The following is a 7,502-nucleotide window of genomic DNA, read 5'->3' on the forward strand; positions in this document are numbered from 1 at the left end:
ATTCGGTCAAGACTTAGTTAGGCTTATTAGTGCATTTGGTTCAATCCTAAAGACTAGTCAACATGTCATTAACTTCCTAGTTTAAATTAATCACAAGTTATATTCATTTTAAGATTTAGTAGAGATTAATTGAATGATGTCTTTCTAAAATAAACATTAAGTATGTAAAGACATCAATGTTAAGTCACACTTTGACAAGTAATCACAATGTGTTACTTAGACAAGACCAAATAGATTATTTATCCTCTGTGAACCATTTTACACTTAATTCATTGGAGTAGACTAGTTACATGAATCCTAGTATTCTAACTAGTAAGCACATAGCAAGCATATTAATCAAGTTGGTAAATTGATGAGTATTAAACATATTAGCAAGTAGCAAGTAATACTCACACATAGCAAGAGATAGTTATTCTAAAATAAATCATATAGATATTTTCACAGCACTACAGTTTAAGCTTTTAGCAAGCTTACTTGCAATATAACATATTGCATGATTAGTGTGTAAGCACACATTAATGTCCAACACATGCACAAGGGAAGATCAATCGCTAGTTGGGACTTGGTGACCATCCTAAATGTATCTAAGTGTATTTTAGGATTACAAGTCTTTACCAGTCACACTTGAATACATTGTTCTTCATTTAGCCTTAATTAGTCACTAAGTCATCTTTAATTGTAATTAATGTTCTAGTGACATTAGCTTAAGTGTGTTGGTACTTGGTGATCATACTAAGGATATCTAGATAAGTTTTAAGATCACAAGTTGTTGATTAACACTTATGTGTTATGCCTAATCATGGTTAATTTGTCATTAAGAAGTAATTAAGCTTAATTAACCAAGATTAGTATTTTTAAGACCAAAACTCAATTGAGTATGGAGAGGGCATCTATTCTAAGCATGTTGAGAAAGATTTCATGAATTATAGATGTCGGGAACTAGTCAAACTAAATTTGGTCAAAATGGTGACAGAGGAAACTGCGGTCGCACTACGGTTGACCGTGGTGGCGACCGTGCAACTTGTTTTCACAAAACTGCGTTGCAATTCAGTCTGGGTTTCTACGGCTGGGTATGCGGTCGACCGTACTTTGACCGTGTATTTTGCTGACATTTATTTCATTCTTTAAGTTTTGTTTGACTTGGTCATTTGCAAGATCAAGTATGGATTAGTGACCTTGCGTGTTTTATGTTAAGATGTCGATCATCACTTATGCATATGTATGTGTCATCATCAAACCATATTCTTGGTCAAGCATCATACTTAACTTTGTCGGTTAGTCCATTAACCAACATTCAACCAATATATATATATATATATACACACACACACACACACACACACACATATATATATATATATATATATATATATATATATATATATATATATATATATATATACACACACACACACACACACATATATATATGTGTGTATATATATATATATACACACACACATATATATATGTGTGTGTGTATATATATATATATATATATATATATATATATATATATATATATATATATATATATATATATATATATATATATATATATATTAGTGAAATGACCCGTAGAACCACGAGTTTGGTTAAACGAAATAGTTCAATGATATGTTTTAGGAATTAAGTGAATGTAAATGCTAAAGTCGTTTAGTTTAATGACCCGTAAAATCACAGATTCTGACTAAGAAACTTGTCGTTGTTTTTACAAACATATAGAGACATGTATTTTCGCATAGATATGTAACGTAATTAATCCCGAAAAGAGAATCCACATTTGAATGTCAATATTATAATAATAATAATAATTAATTATAATAATAATTAATAATAATAAATGGTATGAGCCCAAAACTCATAACCAAGAATTAAACAAAGATAATCTAATTGATAAACTCTTTAATCAAAAGATTGATTCACCTTAAAAGACTTGTGATGAAGCTTAAAGTAGATGAAAAGATCCATTAAAAGATGGTATAGAAGATGAATAAAATTATTTTTTTGAGGAGATAAATTTGAATTCGTTGTAAAAAAGAGTAAGTAAAGGCGTGCAATTCGTTTGAGTTTTCTAGGGCTTTAATTTGATTTGGGAAAATGAAGATATTTTGAGGACGGCGATTTGTATTCGTATATGTTTTTTGATTTAGCGAATATATTGCGGAGCACGGGATAATTTTATTTACCATATAAAAAAACAAATACTCCGTAAATTACAAAATGAATAAATGTTGCATTTTTTGTCAATTTATATCTTAATTAACCCTTATCATACTAAATGGCCTGAGGAATGTTGCCGTTTGACCCCAAAACCAACAAAAAAATGGGTCAACATGACATTTGACCATACTTTGCCCCAAAAATGCAAAAAACCCCCCTCCACTATAGCCTACCCTTATCATACTAAATGGCCTGAGGAATGTTGCCGTTTGACCCCAAAACCAACAAAAAAATGGGTCAACATGACATTTGACCATACTTTGCCCCAAAAATGCAAAAAACCCCCCTCCACTATAGCCTTCTTACAAAATCTACCATGCACTCCAGGGAGGTAATACATAAATTCTATGAATTAAAATAAAAACTTCACCCAAAGACTTCGACAGCCCGTATCTTCCTCCTCGCCTCGAGTTACCATACCGTTAAACTCGAAATATTTTTATGAACAAAACGAAACTAACTACATTCAAAACGGACACTTTTTAAAAAAACGCTAAATACGAGAGCCCGTATCTTCCCTCTCACCGCGAGTTAAAATTTTCCGACAGCAGCGTCAGGCTCGAAATAATTTTACGAACAAAACGAAAATAAGCACGTTCGAAACGGACACATTTTAAAAAACGCTAAACACAACGACATCCCGTATCTTCCTGCTCACCGGGAATTAATTTTTTCCAATAGCACCATTAGACTCGAAAACTTTTTATCAACAAAATGAAACTAACTACGTTCAAAACCGGAGAATTTTTAAAAAACACTAAAGACGACGATACCTACAACGGCACTTACCAAATGGATTGTTTTCTCTTCTGTAAATATATAAAGCTACGTTAATTATGAATATGCATGTCAAAAGTTCCCGTCGCATCGCGCGAGCCAAACCCGGACTAGTTATAATTAATTGTAAAGATTAAATTTTAATTATAAATTAAATTGATTTTTTATGTAATCCAAGTATGTTAGATTTTTTTCTATTTTCTTTTTATTTTTTTGTTGAATAAAGAAAAATGACTATTTATAATGTCATCATTATAGCATTTTAAAAAACTATAGATATATATAGACAGTTATATACACGATTATATACATATACATACATACAATTATATACATATAGATACAGCTATAGATTTCAAGGTACTTGCTTGGCCATTGAATAAAACTACTCTTAGCTTGAACTAGAGTCATACTAGTATGGGTAGGTGGTGGTACAGGAATATCAAAGTTCTCATATTTGGTTTCCACGGTGTCCACTAATACACATACATGACCAGCTTCCACGTCATGATCGGTTGCACAATCTACTTGCACGGTTATGATCGACTGCACCAACCCTAAAGCAACACGAATCCTTTGCACCTCATAAGGGCGCAAGAAATAGCACTGAGCTGGACCCTACAACAACACATAAATTCAGTTAGCATTTTGAACATAAAAAAGTTAACAAATGAAGTAAACGTTTTGAGAAAAAAAAAAAAATACTGAAATTGACATTTTGACCAGGAAAGTCAACTCTACCAATTTTGTTGTAAAAAACAATCCAATAAAACACACCACACCAAATTCCATAACCAAAATACCATTTTTTGAATAACACAGTAACATCTTTGACCCGAGAAAGTCAAACTTGCCAAAACCCATACCATAAGCTTTTTATGCACATGGTAATTTGAACCCAAACCATATAGAAGATCATAACATTTCAGCCACCCATAATAACACCAACAGACAGCATCAAAACAGATAATAATGCCAAAAAATGAAGAATTTAGTAGTTTGACCAGGAAAGTCAAAGTCAACTCCGCCAATTTAGATGAAATTAACAGCCCAATAATTTGCACCACACAATCACACATGAAGTTAACCTCAAAATCAGATCCAGATTCAAGCCTTTCCATAACCCTAATTTTGAACCAAAAACTCAAAACAAATTAATGACCCATTAATGACAGATTTAAAAACCTTTCAAAACACATATTTAAATAGGTTCGAAACAGATTCATGAATTTATATTGATTCAAAATCAAACATAAATAGATTCAAAATCAAACATAAACAGATTCATGAATTTAGAAACTACCTGGGACATGGACAATTGATCCACTTCTTCCACTTCTGGTATTCTCGAGGCACAACTACTTCTCGGTTCATCTTCTTGCACAAATGATCCCCACTCAAGCTTCACAATTTTTTTCATCAGTTTCTTTTTTATAAGCATCAAATTCTTCTCGCACAACGTGTGCCTAATGTCGCTTTTTCTTCTTCGGAACAAATGTTTCCAAACCTTTCCTCCAACCAGTGGGGTAGTCAACCACCCTAGTACGCCCGTGATGCTCCTCTCCCATGACAGTCTTCAAAAGATCTAATCCCGGTTCCGGGGCCCAATTTCCATCAACTTGCTTTTGGTCCAACTCTACCTATGGATTAGATGTTAAATAATTATGAAATGATTATTATCAATTAATAAACCAATTTTTTATATACAGTACAATAAAAAAAAACAATACACTTACAAATTGTTTTACAACGTCTTCCAATTCAGGAGGTATAATTCTCACCTATTGACATCCTAGAATGCAAGTAATATCTCACACGTCGATCACTGATCCTATGTACAATTGTACACTTCTCGGGATCTTCGGCCTCTGCATCCCAAATGGGTATCGATCCCCGATAACCTTTACATCCTAGGTGCGGAAAATCCTTCCTTTTCAGTGCATTTTGTCTGGAAATTTCACACACACTCTGAAAATACGTGTAGCAAAGAAATTAGCATCATCATAAATCATTATGAAACATCATATCATATGGCACTTTAATATAACACTAAAAATAAAAACGATACATGTTTTTCTAAGATATTTTCTTTAATAACAAATTGTGCCCATTCTGTCTTCTCAATAAAATTATAAGGCGTATATTGCACCTTCCCTTTTAACATGTACTTTTTGCGACACATTGTTTTAAATCTTTTCCAAGTTGCATTACATAGCTTAAGCACTTTTTGCGAAACATTGTTTGAAATCTTTTCAACTTTAGCATACAAGCATGTTTTATTTAAGTTCGACAAATTTGTAAGATGATTAGAAACATAAACAATTACTCATGATATACTCATCATTTAACCCCATGTATAGTAACTAATGATTCAAATTTATCTACATACAACAATTGTTAATCAAAACTCAAAATACAATAATTATTACATTAATGGACAACCATTATCGCTATGTCCATATTTTATTTAAGTTCGACAAATTTGTAAGATGATTAGAAACATAAACAATTACTCATGATATACTCATCATTTAACCCCATGTATAGTAACTAATGATTCAAATTTATCTACATACAACAATTGTTAATCAAAACTCAAAATACAATAATTATTACATTAATGGACAACCATTATCGCTATGTCCATATTTCAAAACAAAGAAATAAATGAAATGCAATCGAAATATTTATAAAAATGATAAAGCACAATAATCATAATTTAATTAAGTAAATGAAGGGTTAATGTCCTTCATAAAAGAGTTTGCAACGATATCAATATATACAATGATATATATTAAAGGTTAACATTAACTTATGTAAGCATGGGCAATAAAAAAATGTTGATATATTAAAAGTTATTTATTTTCAAACACGTAACCTATAACTTGAGAATTGATACCCCCATCAATGCACTAATGAAACTTAGCTTCTTTATCATTTAAGTGATATATTTAACAAAACTAATCTCAAATTGCAACAAAAAAATAATAAATACGAACAAATAATATATAAGCAACAAAAATAAACACATACGCAAAGTAAAAAAATTATACTATTTACCTGTTTTTTTGTTTTTAAAGTTCACGAACACGTCATATAGATAACTCTTGTGATGGAATGATGTTGAATGAGACGCCATTGAAGGTTTGCTTTATGGATCTTTATATACCTCATCTTTACTCAAATAAATTTAGTTGACTGCGAATAAAAAGGATTAGATTTATAACATAATGTAACTTTCGTAACTATAAATAATTTGTTTTAATAAACTAGATTAAGTTTACATGATCAAAAAGGGCTCGTGTCCTGTTTTGTTTATAAAATTAGTACAAACAAAAATAAATAAATTATTAGAGAGAACAGACCAAGAACATAAAACAATACATCAGCATACCGTAATCTGTGCAAAGTATTTGTGATATAAAACAGGGTTATTCACAGAAAATATATCTTATTAAAATACAAAAAAAAAGAAGTAATTCTTGAATACAGTTCTTACAAATAGAAAAACATCCCATTGCTAATCAAAGTTTAACAACTTGAGCTATGCAATAAATGATAAAACTTATATAAACAAAAGATAAATATAAAACCCGTATCTATTCATGCATTATGTATACAGCGGAAACGGCGAACTTTTAGCAACAACAAAAAAAAATTCATTCATAATAAAATAATAATCACAAGTGAACAAAATAAAACCAAATTTATCAACAAATATTAAGATAGAACACAGATCGGATGATTAATTGAGAAATATTTAGAGATCGAGTTTACCTAGAAGAAAAAGGTATCTCAGTAAAGTAAAACCCTAATTGTGGATGTGCTTGTTGTGATAGGGTTGAAGATAAAGTAGTACGAGTAGTAGGTAATAAAGGTCAGAGTGCTAGGGTTGAAGGCCAGGGTATCCAAAGATTGGGAAATTTCTGATCAGAGTGCTATGGTTGAAGGCCGGACTGTTTAATTTCTGATCGGGTTGGGCCTGCTTTTGAGGTGGACTGATTAATGGGCTTCCAGGACCGATTAGTGACAACAAAGCAGTAGACAGCCAGCTGACCGTCTACTGCCTTGTTGTTACTGTCTACTACCTTGTTGTAGGTGTCGACTGATATGTATTATTGGTGTCGACACCTACAACAAGGTAGTAGACAATAACAACAAGGAAGTAGACGGTCATCTACCTTGTAATTGGCTGTCTACTGCTTTGTTCTCACTGTCTACTACCTTGTTGTTACTGTCTACTACTTTGTAAAAATGGTAGTAGACGACATATAAAGGTGGTAGACAGAAATTCCGTCTACCGAATGGTGTAAAAAGACAATTTTTTTTAAAAAAGTGTATTTTGTTTGAAGCCTTAAAAAAAGTGTATTTTGAACCCTTGAATAAATGTCAAGCCTTACGCAATTAAGCTAATGTTATTTCTTAAGATATATGAGATAATATAATGTATTGTATATATAAACATTAAAAAAAACCAACACGAACTCGACGGGCTAGATTAT

General features: G+C 31.5%; 1 long non-coding RNA gene across 1 annotated transcript; it reads right to left on the reverse strand.

The window, feature by feature from the left end:
• Positions 1-3,246: 3,246 nt before the first annotated feature.
• On the reverse strand, positions 3,247-4,988 carry LOC139877160 (uncharacterized). Its single transcript, XR_011768494.1, has 3 exons — positions 4,737-4,988; positions 4,304-4,640; positions 3,247-3,618 (listed from the first exon to the last, which is right to left on the reverse strand). It is a non-coding gene; the product is annotated as an uncharacterized lncRNA (long non-coding RNA).
• Between the last annotated feature and the right edge of the window lie 2,514 nt (positions 4,989-7,502).

This window comes from Rutidosis leptorrhynchoides, chromosome 11 (assembly GCF_046630445.1).
Source record: "Rutidosis leptorrhynchoides isolate AG116_Rl617_1_P2 chromosome 11, CSIRO_AGI_Rlap_v1, whole genome shotgun sequence".
NCBI classification, from domain to species: Eukaryota; Viridiplantae; Streptophyta; class Magnoliopsida; order Asterales; family Asteraceae; genus Rutidosis; species Rutidosis leptorrhynchoides.